The sequence below is a fragment of the Ailuropoda melanoleuca genome, chromosome 1 (assembly GCF_002007445.2).
Source record: "Ailuropoda melanoleuca isolate Jingjing chromosome 1, ASM200744v2, whole genome shotgun sequence".
NCBI lineage: Eukaryota > Metazoa > Chordata > Mammalia > Carnivora > Ursidae > Ailuropoda > Ailuropoda melanoleuca.
In genome coordinates, this window is record NC_048218.1 from 31,909,995 (window position 1) to 31,924,459 (window position 14,465).

Consider the following 14,465-nt stretch of genomic DNA (forward strand, 5'->3'; position numbering starts at 1 on the left):
TGATTGTTTTACCTATTTTGGTTGCCTTGCATTTCCATGTGAATTTTAGGATCAACTTATCAAATTCCCCAGAGCCAGGGAGATTGGGTAGAAGTTGTGCTATCTCACATAACATGCAATTCAGTCATGTAGACTGAATCTTGGTGAGATCTCCATGTTAAATCTGTGTGAATCCTTTGAAACCTTTGAGAGGTAGTGTTAGATTTTTTTAGGGCACTACTGATCTAGGAAAACTTTTTCTTTTATTACCAGTTTGTAATTTACTAGATTCTGAAAGTAATGTCAATTTAAATCCTAGAAAATCACAAGGATAAGCCTCCATTACATATTTTCAAGGGACAGTTTGTTTTCTGCCTAGGGTCCATACAAAAACAAACTTTTCTGGTTATGTTCTTCTTCTCCAAAGATGGAGGCTAGTTTCCAGGGAATCCAACCATGTGATTAAAGAGTTGGAACTTTCAGCCCCACCCCCTGATCCTGCGGAGGAGGTAGAGATTGTGTTCAATCTCCAATGGTCAATGATTGAATCAATCATGCCTATTATCATCAAGGCTCCACAAAAATCCCTAAAGTATGGATTTGAAGAGCTTCCAGGCTGGTGAAGAAGTGGAAGTGCTGGGAAGGTAGCACACCTGAAGAAGGCACCAAGCTCTACGCCCCTTTTCCCATACCTTGACCTTTGTATCTCTTCCATCTTGTTGCCTTTGAGTTGTAGCCTTTTCTAATAAGCCAGTAATCTAGTAAATAAACTGTTTCCTTGAGTTCTGTGAGCCATTCTAAGAAATTATCAAACCATAGGAGCACTGGATGTTATACGCAACTAATGAATTGTTGAACACTACATCAAAAAACTAATGATGTGCTGTATGGCTAACTGAACAAAATAATAAAAATTTTAAAAAAAGAAAATTAAAAAAAGTGAATAAAAAGAAAAACATAGGGGGGTCATGAGAATTTACAACCAGTCAGTCACAAGCACAGATGACAACCTTAGTTCTCAATTGGCATCTGAGGTAGGGGACAGTCCCGTGGGACTCAGCTCTTAAGCTGTGGGTTGTGAGCTAACTTCCACTAGATAGTGTCAGAACTGAACTGAATTATAGGAAACCCAACCCAGAGAGTTGGTGAATTGGTTGGCATGGGGAAAGAGCCCACATACCTGGTATTAGAAGGGCTCTATGTCTAGTAATACAGAAAAAGAGTTTTGATTTGAGGGCTCTTTGTAGTCAACATTAATCAGTTCACTTGACCTATATACCCTAACTTACTGTCCCCAAATGGTCTGCAGTTTTTTCCCTCTTGTTTCTATTAAAATTTAGTTTTGATCTTTGCTAATAACCATTTTTTCCCTTATCCTTATCTTAATTTTTAATTATCTTCAGTTTGTAAATGGTTCAGTCAACTTTTAAACAGAAGACATGTGACAAGAGCCCTGAACGGAACTTAAGGACAAATACACACATCTTATCAAAATAAAGAAATATCAATATAGTATAGTCTCACCATTTGTAACCAGTTCTCAATTTTAAGGAACATGTGAAAATAATAGCAAAAAATAATTGTTACTAAACAGAGTGTCAACATAGCAGGAGTGGCTATCAGGTTTATAGAACAGAAGATATTTTGGAGAGAGAAGTTCTCAAAATTCTGTCCCTAAAAACTGTAACATCAAATGCAGGAAAGCAGTAATAAATAGAGAGAAAAATAGAAAGAAAGAAATAGACGCAGAGACTGAGGTACAGAGGACAGAACGGCGGGCTGGGGGGGGGAACAAGAGAGAAAAGGAGGGGGGCAGGAAATGGACCTTGGCTACTCCTTTGTTATGCTGAAATATTTGAGAGTTAACCAAGTAATATGGAAAGAAATAAGGGGCGCCTGGGTGGCACAGCGGTTAAGCATCTGCCTTCGGCTCAGGGTGTGATCCCAGCGTTCTGGGATCGAGCCCCACGTCGAGCCCCACGTCGAGCCCCACGTCGAGCCCCACGTCGAGCCCCACGTCGAGCCCCACGTCGAGCCCCACGTCGAGCCCCACGTCGGGCTCTTCTGCTGTGAGCCTGCTTCTTCCTCTCCCACTCTCCCTGCTTGTGTTCCCTCTTTCGCTAGCTGTCTCTATCTCTGTCAAATAAATAAATAAAATCTTTAAAAAAAAAAAAAGAAATAAGTAACATCTCAGAGTTTTCATGTCTTGAATCAGTATGTCTTTGTATGTTGATAATCAAGAGTATGAGGTGATGATTTTTTTAGCCATTAAAAGAAAATTTAACCAGATTTTATCTGCTATTCAATTCGCTTTATTTATTTTTCTTTATTTAGAAAGAAAAAACTATTAAGAAAGTAAATATCATCAAAAATGTCATGTAGTAGAACTGCATCATATTTTAGAAACAAAATTATTTGTGAATTTGCTATATTCTCATTTCATATACATTGAAGTAGTAAGAAAGTATGCTTTTATATTTAACTGAAGTTATCAAGACAATGTGTCACTGTAACTTTTGCTTTTATTTCAATATCAAGAGATTTAACTTACTAAAAATATTCATGCCCCCAACACACCCCTTTCCTAGAAAAACAAAACAACAGTAATGACATAAATTGTGGTTTTGACTTCTAATTGGGGAAGTTACTGCATAGGTTTACATTTTATAAAAAGTAATTGAATTTTAAAATAAAATTTTGTGTTCTCTGAATTTATGAATATTTAGCACTCCTAGAAGAGCTAAGGTTACAAAAGCAATTAATAATAACAATTAATAAAAGAGCAAATAAATAAATCTCAAACAAGCTTCCTTCCATATCAAACTCCTTTTAATTCTCCATTGATGGGCTGCCTGGGTGGCTCAGTCAGTTAAGTGTCTGCCTTCGGCTCAGGTCATGATCCCAGGGTCCTAGGATCAAGGGTCCTGGCATCGAGCCCTTATTGGGCTCCTGGCTCAGCAGGGAGCCTGCTTTCTTTAAAAAAAAAATCCTACATTGATATCAATATTACAAGTGAAATAAGTTTTGTAGGTCATATAATTTCTGTACACAGAAACATAATACTCCACAGAAAAAGTCAGTACTAATTTTTAATACATTTCCTAATAGGAAGTTACCTCAGGGAAATTTCATGTCAGTTGACAAAATATTCAAGACCCAAGTACAAAGAATGCCTGAATCTTTATAGGCTAAATGCACCATATAATGCAGGTTTTGAATTATGTTTTGCTGCTGAAGCCACCAAGAGCATTTTAGTTTCATTTTATCTTATTTTGAGTTATAGATTCTGTTTATGTGATGCCTATTACCATTATTTTTTGTTGGCTGAGGCAAAAATATGATTTCACATTGTAACGGCTTTCTATTTTACTACCTAAAGTAGATAGTAACAATAAATGCATGAGTCATAATTGAAAAATAGAATGAAAAAGTGTTAATATTACAATACATTAAAAACAAAAGAAATAATGTTTGTGAGAATCAAAACAGTCCCTCTGCTTGCTGAAATTAGAATATAAAAGTGAGCACTTGATTGCCATCACTGAAAATGTTGGAGTCAGGACCTCTAGAGCTCTGTCCCCTCACAGATACAACGAAAAAGCTAGCAAAAATTCTCAGAATCAACTTATTGGAGATGCTGTACTCTAATCAGAAATTGCAACAGCCAAGGGGAAAGCTTAAAAAAAAGAGATCTTGCTATATTGTGGGGTAAGAGCTCTGTGGCATTTAAAAATACCTGCCTGACATCTTCCTTTCCCCAGATGGACTGCAGCCATGGAAACAGCAGTCTAACTCCTGGTGCAGGGTGTGAATGCCAGAGGGAGCAACATAGGCAGTTTGCAAAGAACTGTAGTTGTGTGCTACCTGTCTGGAGGCTCCCTAAAGGACAGGCAAAAGGGCTTATCTTTGTTTCTCCCAACTTTTAATATTTCCAAACAGGTATATCGAATAAGCCTACATCACTTTAGGAATTGGAATTCTTAATTTTAAAACTCCCAAAAAGAAATCATCATGCCTATATGCTTTCTCTGAAGAATGTTCTACATGATCTCTTACAGAGAATAAGAGGAAGGTGCCCTAACTTTTTAAAAACTAATATTACCCTTATACCAAAGACAATACTAAGAAAAGAAAAAAAAAAAAGCTATAGACAAATATCTCTCAATAATACAGACACACAAAAATCCTTAATAAAATATTAGTAAATGACTAACTTGGGCTTATTCCAGAGATGCAAATGTTTTTAATTATTTGAAAAATAATCACTGTAACTCACCATATTTAATAGATTAAGAGAGAAAAATCACATAATTATATCAATGGATGCAGAAAAAATGTTGAAATTCAACACTGATTCATGATAAAAAAAAAAACTCTCAGAAAAATAGGAATAGAGGGGAATTTCCTCAGCTTGATGGAGTGTCTATAAATAACCTGCAAATAAAAGACTTAATGCTTTCCCTTAAAAATCCAAAAAAAAAAAGAAGGCAAGATTTTCTGCTATCACCACAGTTATTTGACAGAGTGCTGTTAAGTTCTAGCTAGTGAAATAAGGCAAGAAAAGGAAATAAAAAACACAGAGTTCAAAAAGCAAGAAATAAAACTGCCTCTATTTGTAGATGACATCATGAAATATGCAGAAAATCCCAAGGAATCTACAGAAAAATCTTAGAGATAACAAGTGAGTTCAGCAAAATTTCAGGATATAAGATAAATGTTTTAAATCAATTGTATTTTCATATAGTATTAATAAACACATAAATATAGGTATTATAGTATGACATCATTCATAATCACTCGAAATACTTTGGTGTAAATCTAATAAAACAGGTGTAGATATTTTATGTCAAAATCTACACAATTCTGATGAAAAAAGTCAAAGACGACCTAAATAAATGGAGCAATACACTGTGTTCATTAGAAAGCTCAACAGAAAAGATGCCAATCTCTACAAATAGGCATACAAATTAAACATAACTCCTATCACAGCAAGATTTTTGTAGATATTGACAATATTTTTCTTCTGAAATTTATATGGAAAAGCAAAAGAACTAAAACAGCTACAACTTCCAAAAAGAACAGAATCAGTCTACACTGATTCCAAGACTTATTATGTAAGTACAGTAATCAAGAAACACTTATGTTCACATAGAAATTTGTTCACAGATGTTTGTAACAGCTTTATCCATAATAGTAAAAAATGGGAAACAAACCAATATACTTCATCAGATGAAATGTTAAAAACAAAAACAAAACAAAACCCCAAAACCTGTGGGACATCCACACCACAGAATACTACTCAGTAACAAAAAAGGGAACTGATTATCGACCTAATCACCAACCTGAAAGAATCCCCAGAGAATTATGTTGAGTAAAAAAAAGCCACTCCCTATAAGATGTGTTCTGTTTGGTACCGTTTATATAGCACATTCTTGGAATAACAAAATTAAATGGTAGGTCAGGTGGGAGAGATGTGGGTAAAAGCTCTAAAAGGGCAACATCAGGAATCGTAGTGATGAAATCTTTACTTATTCAATGTCAATACTCAAATTGTAATACTGCAGTGTCGTATTATAAGATGTTAACACTGGGTACATTTGAAAGGGTACACACAGGGTCTCTGTATTACTTTTTATTGAAACATGAATCTACAATTATCTCAAAATTTAAAAAATTAGTTGAAGAAAAACAGGAGTATATAATTGGTATACACATCATTGATCAGAGTCCTTGGAATGAAATTGTTTGGCAGAACACTAAGAACGCAAAAAAAGTTGATTAGTTGGGGGTGGAAATTGTTCATAACCTGTTGCTCAGTTTCCAGAACTATGACAATCCACAGACAGTTCACAGTTCCTTTGAGGAAGGATTCTCCATGCCAGTTATAATAATATACAATGAATATTATTCCAGGATTACTCCAGAGGAACTATGATCTAGTTACCAGAATAATTTTGCACGGAAACAGGAAACACCTAAAATTTCCAAGAGTTTTGAGTCATTGGATTTGACTGACTCAAATTCTTGATGCCCCGAAAAATCCCTGGGGTCTACTAAAGGAGAATTTATTGAATTCAGGTTTTAAAGGGTGTGTAGATCTAAAGGTGTCTCCTCCTCGATTCTGAGACCACAGATTTATCTGATGGTAGTTTTCCATTCACCAAATATATTTAGTAACTGGTAGAATCCCTGGATCAATTCCCTGACCTCAGGAATGGCAGAAAGGGATAACTTAAAGCCCCAAGAAATGTTCCCCTCAACCAAGATAGTAAACAAAAGCAATTCTGCATCCAAGGAGACAGCTGCACAGTTTAGTGCTATCACAAAATTCTTGAACGTTGCAGAAGTGGTCAAAACCACTAAGTATCTATTTAACATGACTATTTTGTAAAGCAAAAGCATGTACGTTGTGGAGGAAGTCTGTTTATTGATATTCTATTTGATAATCATCAAAACAACTTCATTTGGTGTTACCATTTAACATATTTACTAGAGTAAATCAAAACACACTTTGGCATCCGGAATGCAGTTACCAGTCTATTTTTTCAAATCACTATTAGCAAAGAAAATCAAAAGTACTTTGTTTTCATACAGTAAGGACAATAGTATGCCTTTAAATATTTGCCTCAAAGGTATGTCAAGTTTGTTCCCTGTGAGAATAAGTCCAAAGGGATCTTGACTATCATGATATTCCACAGAAAATGATATAATTCTACTTCATTGATATGATTATGCTAATTCCTAGTGAACAGGAAGTAGAAAACATTTTAACTGTCCTTCTAAAACACATGTCTGACAGAGGATCAAAGATAATCCCCAGGGAACCACAGCTGCTTTACACATTAATGAAGTTGCCAAGGTTTGTAGTATGTTGCAATATTACTTCCAAAGTGAGAGACAAGTTGATGAATCTTGCACTGCCCACCATGAAAAAGAGTCCCTTTTTGGATTCTGATGGCAATATATATCACATTTGGAATAACCTGTAAAGCTGTCAGCTTTAAAAGGTATATTGAAAAAGAAAAAAGTTGGGGCGCCTGGGTGGCACAGCGGTTGAGCGTCTGTCTTCGGCTCAGGGTGTGATCCCGGCGTTATGGGATCGAGCCCCACATCAGGCTCCTCCGCTATGAGCCTGCTTTCTTCCTCTCCCACTCTCCCTGCTTGTGTTCCCTCTCTCGCTGGCTGTCTCTATCTCTGTCGAATAAATAAATAAAATCTTTAAAAAAAGAAAAAGAAAAAAGTTTTCATCTTTTTCAACTTCAGTGCTATACTCCACATGTTCCATGCCATATAACAGACCCAATATTTTCAGACATGTTTTCTTGCTGAGAAGGATGTTCTGTGTGGTCTCTGTCAAGACCCCCAAATGAGAATCCACAGAAAACATCTAGAATTCTGCTTTCCTCCCATGCTCACTTACTATAACAAATATTTTTATTGGAAAACCAGTTTTCAATTTACTACTAGGCTCTGGAAATGACAAAATATTTGACCAAGGTACACCAAATGGGAACCCTAAGTGGAAATTATTGATCCACCAAAACATAAAATCGACACAAATACCACCATCCATTGTAGAACTGAAATGATACATATGAGACACAACCAACAATTGCCCAGAAGGCACCAGTAAATTGCACAAAGAGGTTTTTAAAACACTCATTGTACCTATTCTACCACCTCAATGCCTTGTCCCTGTCCCAACTTATGGCATAATGTGGTGTCATCTACCAAAGGCTACTATTTCTATCAGAGAAACTTCCTCTGAGAGCTACAATCTCCGAAGTCAGGTATGAGTTCCCTCATGGGCCCATCAGACCTGAGTGTGGCTAAAGTTCTTCACTGTCACCAGCTTTGGAGTATGGGTCTGCTATTTTTGATTCTTTATATTCTACAACATTTTTGTAAAGTATTAAATACATTTAAATATGTACTTTGAATATTCAGTCTGTTTCTTGCCATGATCAGGTGAATAAAATAGAGAAATACTGAATTTTTCCCTTTGCAGTAGAATTATAAAAGAATTTTACTGCAAATGCTAGCCAGCACAACCATGGAAGAAAAGAAACAAAAGTTTTAAAAAAAAAAAAGATTAACAAGGAAGAAATAAAAAAATAAAAATAAAAGTGACATTTTTACAAAAAAATGACTCTATAGTTATGTAATCTGAAGAACATGGAGATAAATTATTAGAATTATTCGTCTCATTTAGCAAGTTTAATGACAAAGATAATATACGAAAATCAGTTGTTTTACTACATGCCATCAAACAGAGAATTTAAAGTTGCCTTTTACTATAGCATCAAAAATATCAAATAAATATTGACTAGTCTAACAAAAGTCAAGGGACGCCTGGGTGGATCAGTCATTAAGCATCTGCCTTTGGCTCAGGGAGTAATCCCGGAGCCCTGCATTGGGCTCCTCCACTGGGAGCCTGCTTCTTCCTCTCCCACTCCCCCTGCTTATGTTCCTTCTCTTGCTGGCTGTCTTTCTCTCTGCCAAATAAATAAATAAAATCTTAAAAAAAAAAATCTAACAAATGTCAAGATCTCCCAAAATTAGATACAACATATATAATATAGAAATAATATATACATATGCCATACCTACATAAGCCATACATATACCATAATATATATATTACATAGTATATATAATATTGATTTTTATATAATTTATGTGCATTTAAATTTATATCTACATGGTACATTTACCTATGAATACACACAGTTATACATACATGCATGCATACATACACTTGCTTTATGAAAAATGACATTGTTGATGAGTAGAGCAAGAACTATTTAATATACAGAACTGAACAATCTGAATAACAATATAGAAAACAACCACTACATCACAACATACACAAAAATCTATTTCAAGTGGATTACAGTTGTAACTATTAACAGAAAAATGATGAAAATTATAGAATATAATTAGTAAAATATCTCCCTGGTCAAGTGGACAGGAAATTATTTCATAAATAACACATAAAAAATGAGTGATCATAAAGAGCTATATGAAAATAAAAATAAGTAATTATAAAGGGCTTTATTAAATTATAAGATCTGCTCATCTAAGTCTCCACTGAAAATGAGAGAAAAGTCATAAAGTGAGAGAGGATTTACACCTTTTGGAATATTTACAAACTAGGAAATTGAAACCAAAAATCCTGCTGAAAACACTAGACAACTTGGAATATATTATATATACACGTATATATATGATATATATGAATGTACATATGTGTATATATATGACATACATGTATATATATGGTACATATAACATCTATATAAACTTAGAATATATGATGTATATGCATATTTATATATCTTAGAGATATTAAGGCAATGAAGAATAAATCTGGGACCAACAACAAAGAGAAGAAAACAAAAAGAAATATGGAGATAAGATTTAGGGCTCTTTAGGGGGTGGGGGAAGGGGATAGATTGGTGATGGGTAGTAAGGAGGGCACGTATTGCATGGTGCACTGGGTGTTATACGCAACTAATGAAGCATCAAACTTTACATCGGAATCTGGGGATGTACTGTATGGTGATTAACATAATATAATAAAATAAAATTAAAAAAAAAAAGATTTAGGTCTCTTTATTCTGTTGGTTCACTACTAGTACTTTCAAAATAAGTTGTCAAAAATTAGGATCCTTGATGAGTTCCTCAAGCTTTGAGCTGTGATCTCAAAGCGCTACACTCGTAAAAAAAGAAAGAAGCAGAAATAGACCAGAAATTGAACTAGAATTATAGCTAAACAAACTCACTCTGAAGTAAGAGAAAATCATCCTAAGCCTAAACTTTTATATAGTTTTTTTTATTTACAACATTTGACATACAATTTAAAAATAGCAAGCATTCAAAGAGACAAGACTGAACAAGAAACTAAGTAAAAACAAACATAAGGAGAACAGATAACAGAGATATCACAGAGATTTTTAAATTAACAATTCCAAATAGAAAAAAAATAAATAAAGTCAAGACTCAGGTCTTTGACAAAAGACAGGGATATTGAGTAAATAGATGGATAAATAGACAGACATAAAGAATAGAAATTCTAGTTTTGAAAAGAAATAAACAAAGAAAGAACTAAGGTAGATTCTCGTAACAGTAGATTAGAAACTGTTGAAAACAGAATTAGTGAACTAGAAGGTATGTCAGAACAAAACATCCAGAACTATGTACAGAGAGAAAAAGGATGAGAGTTTGAGAGAAGAGGGTAAGATATATGGGATATAGGGTGAGAAAATCCCAGAAGAGTGAAAACATGATAGAAGCTATACTAAAAATACAATGACTGGGAAAATTGCAAAACTGCTGAAAGATTTTGAGCCACATATTCAAGAAGCCCGCCAACTCTAATCAGGATAGGTAAAAAGAAACACCTAGATATATTTGAAACACTTAGATAAAGAATTGAAAAAGAGAAATAAAGAAAAAAAATGTTAAGGTTATGGATAAAAGGATAGATAGTACTCAAGGGTACAATAAAGTGATAGCAAACTTCTCAACAATAATAAAAACAATGGAATCCAGAAAATAATGGCAGAATATCTTCCATGAGTAGAAAATTAATAAGTGGCAACCTAGAATTCTATAAGCACTGAAAATATTCACCGAGAATAATGCAAAATGACATTTTTAAACAATAACAAAAACAGAATTTGTCACCAGTGGTCTTGTTTCAGTGAAAATATGAAAATATCTTATTCAGGCAGAATAAAACTAATTCCAGCAGCAAGTTCAGTGATGCATCAAGGAATGGAAAACAATGAAAATTCTAAATATATAAGGAAATATAAATTATGTGGTTTGTCATAAATAATATTAACATCTTATTCACTGGTTTATAGTTTATCAAATTACACGATGGCAATGAACATGAATCAGGAGAAGGATAGGTGCAGTCAAATGTTTCGAAATTCAAACAACACTTTCACAATAATGAAAGGTTCAGCTCAACAGGAAGCCATAACAATTAAAAATCAGTTTGCAACTAATAACCTAGCCTCCCACTAAAATAGTGAAAAGACAGACCACTTGTGAAAGGAAGATATCTGTAATAGGTATGTTCAAAAAAGACTCTTATCCCAAATATATAAATAACTCCTATAAATATGTAAGAATAATACTAGCTATACATATCTATAAAATGATATACATATGAAAAGGTACTCAACCTTTTTGCTGATCACGAAAATGTAAGTTAACCCCATAGTAAACACTTTCCTGTCCTTACTAGAATAGCTAATGTAGAAATCTTAAAATTCCCACTGTTGATGATAGTACATAGAAAAGGAACATTGACACTCTGCAAATGTGAAATGTATAAATGCTAAACAAATTTTTTTATGCAGCAACATTTAAAATATAATTAAACTTCCCTATTTTAATATATCTTTATTCATTACCCTGAGTAATATAAAATTGGGATATACAAGAAAATTAGTAGACATCCTTTTCCCATTGGTTTTACCACAAACTGTGCATTCTCTACTAAAAAGGTGCAAACACATCTCTTAGAACTCAGAAATCCCCCTGCTAGGTTTAGACTAAGATATATGTGCATTTACACACCCAGACATGTGCAAGGAAACTCAGGTCAGCTCTTTTTTTTAAAGATTTCATTTATGTATTTATGTATTTAGGCAGAGGCAGAGAATCTCAAGCACACTCTAGGCTGATCGTGAAGCCCTACGTGGGGCTCCATCTCACAACCCTGAGATCATGATCTGAGACAAAACCAAGAGTCTGATGCTCAACCAACTGAGCCACCCAGGCTTCATCCTTAATAGCCCAAAACTAGAAACTACCCACGTGCCCATTAAGAATAGAATAAACAAATAAAGCATAGAATATTAATACAACTGAATACTATATATTAATTAAAATAAATGAACTCATCTGTGTGTAACATGACGAGAAATAAGTCTTAAAGGCTCATTTCCTTCCCCCTTTTGGTAGCTTAGCAGAACTGGCTCAGCTGGACTAAATCTAGAAAGTAAGGTTGATTTCAACATTACTGACATTGGAGACTGTTCCCTCCAATGGCCCCTTGGTATGCAGACCTTGACCCTCCATATGTACAGTGTCTAGTGGTTATCCTGGGCCTGAGGACTCTTCTATATATTTTATGCTATTCAGAGAAGCTTGGTGTTCCCTACTGCATTTTAGGCTAGCTTATAAAAATACAAAGTGGTGTATTTTGACACCTCTCTCTTTGACAGAGAGAGGCAGCGAGAGAGGGAACACAAGCAAGGGGAGTGTGAGAGGGAGAAGCAGGCTTCCCGTGGAGCAGAGAGCCTGATGCAGGGCTCGATCCCACGACCCTGGGATCATGACCTGAGCTGAAGGCAGATGCTTAATGGCTGAGCCATCCAGGCACCCTCTCATTCGTTTTTACAGTGTGTTGGCTGCATGCCCAACCTGCTGGCCGACCTCAGGCCCCACCTGCTCATAATGTGGCCACAATGCACACAGAACATATATGTCCTGCCTGCACTGCCAAAAAAGAGTTCACAAGACCGCATATGCTCTACCACTTCTCTAACTGCAAGTTTTCCCAGATTAAATCCTATGTTATATCTGCCCTGCACATGACAAGGGTTTTCTATCTATGATTCACTTGCTTGATCTAACAACTTGGATAAATCTCACATACATAACGTTGAGCCCCTGCCCCCTCCCAAAATAGTCACTCACAAAAATACACAAATTGGGTGATCAGTTTACGTAAGTTCCCAAATAAGCAAAGCTAAAAGAGAGCATTTGGCATTAGGATATTTGTCCCTTTAGGAGGAGAGGTAGTACTGATTGATAATGAACACCAAAGACTTCTGGAGAGCTAATAATGCCTTATTTCCTAATCTGGGGGGGTTACATGTGGAGTTGATGGGTGATGATCATTCAAGGCACATTTCTATTCTGTGCATTTCACCTTCTGATCAAATGATGCTGTTTAAACTTGCTACATTAAACAATAAAGTGTTAAGTATATTTAGCATAGTAAACATGTTGCAGAGACAATATGCATCCACTAAATATTCCCTGTTCTTCTCTACTTTTCCCAGCCTGACTTGCAGTTAATTTTGAGACTTATGAACAGAAAAGACAGTGAGCAGAAGTAGCAGGTGTCACTTCTGGGCGGAGGCTCTTAGGAGCTAGTGTCTTCCTCCATCTTTCTACTGTGTTGTCATGGTGTCCTTGGAGGCCACATGTTCCAGATGGTGTCACTACCAGATGGAAGGAGGCTTCCCAACTCCCATCAACCTTTATGTGTGTAAGAAATGAACCTGTGCTGCATTACGCAGCTTAAACTTTCTTGAATTATGCTATTACCAATGTCAACATTATGAACAAAAAACAGATCGATAAAATTTGGTGGTAAAAAGAAAGAGGGGAAAATTAAATATGCTCCTGTTTCTTGCTGCTCAGGATAATGAATAAACTATATTAAAGATAGAAATCTCTTGGGGCACCTGGGTGGTGCAGTCGGTTAAGCACTGACTCTTGGTTTCAGCTCAGGTGGTGATCTCAGGGTCGTGGGATTGAGCCCCATGTTGAGCTCTGTGCTCAGGGAGGAGTCTGCTTAAAAGAGTTCCTCTCTCTCTGCCCCTCTCCTTCCCCAACCTCTAAAATAAAAAAAATCTTTCTTTTTTTTTTTTAACTCTTCCACACTTAAATTTCAAAAGCTGTCATTGGATCAACATTATATCTTTAAATTAGCACAAGAAACACCCACAAAAAAAAGCAAATATAGTTTGTTGTGCATGCATAGAATGCATCTGGAAGATATACAAGAAAATGTTATTTGGTTGTTTCCAGAGACAAGACAAGTGGATGTATTATATGTACAAGCCATAAATAAGAATTAAATTTATAAAATGTTATAGCTGATCACAATAAAAATAAAGTATTCTCTGTAGATGTGCACTTTCCATTTAAGAAATCATTTGCAATTTCTGTTTGAGTACCTCATTACATGTGTCTATTTATCCTTCTTAAAACGGTCTTGAAAATACCAGTGAAATACAGGTATAAACGTATCTGATTCATCTTAAAAGGATACATAGCTGATCTCAGCAAGTGATAATTAGATTTATCAAACATTCAAGATTCAGTAGGTAAACACATTATGTAAAAATTAAACTCAGATCTCCTCATTTCTTCTTCATAGCTCTTAGTGTTTCAACAATTGTGCCTGAAGGTAAAAGCCTAAATGTCCACGGGATTTAAAACACAAGAGGGAAATACTTCCTTTTGGATCACTCTGACTTTCTCAGGTAAAAATCAGTGAAATTTCCGATTCTGGAAGTAGAAATGGGTAAATGAAATATAAGGAGAGAATTTTATAAACAACTTCATGATTTTGACTCCGTGTCAATAAAGATACAAGCTAGACATTTAACGTGTGTTTTTCTGTCAGAGCATGGCCTACCAATTCAACACGGTATTCTCAAAATCATTCC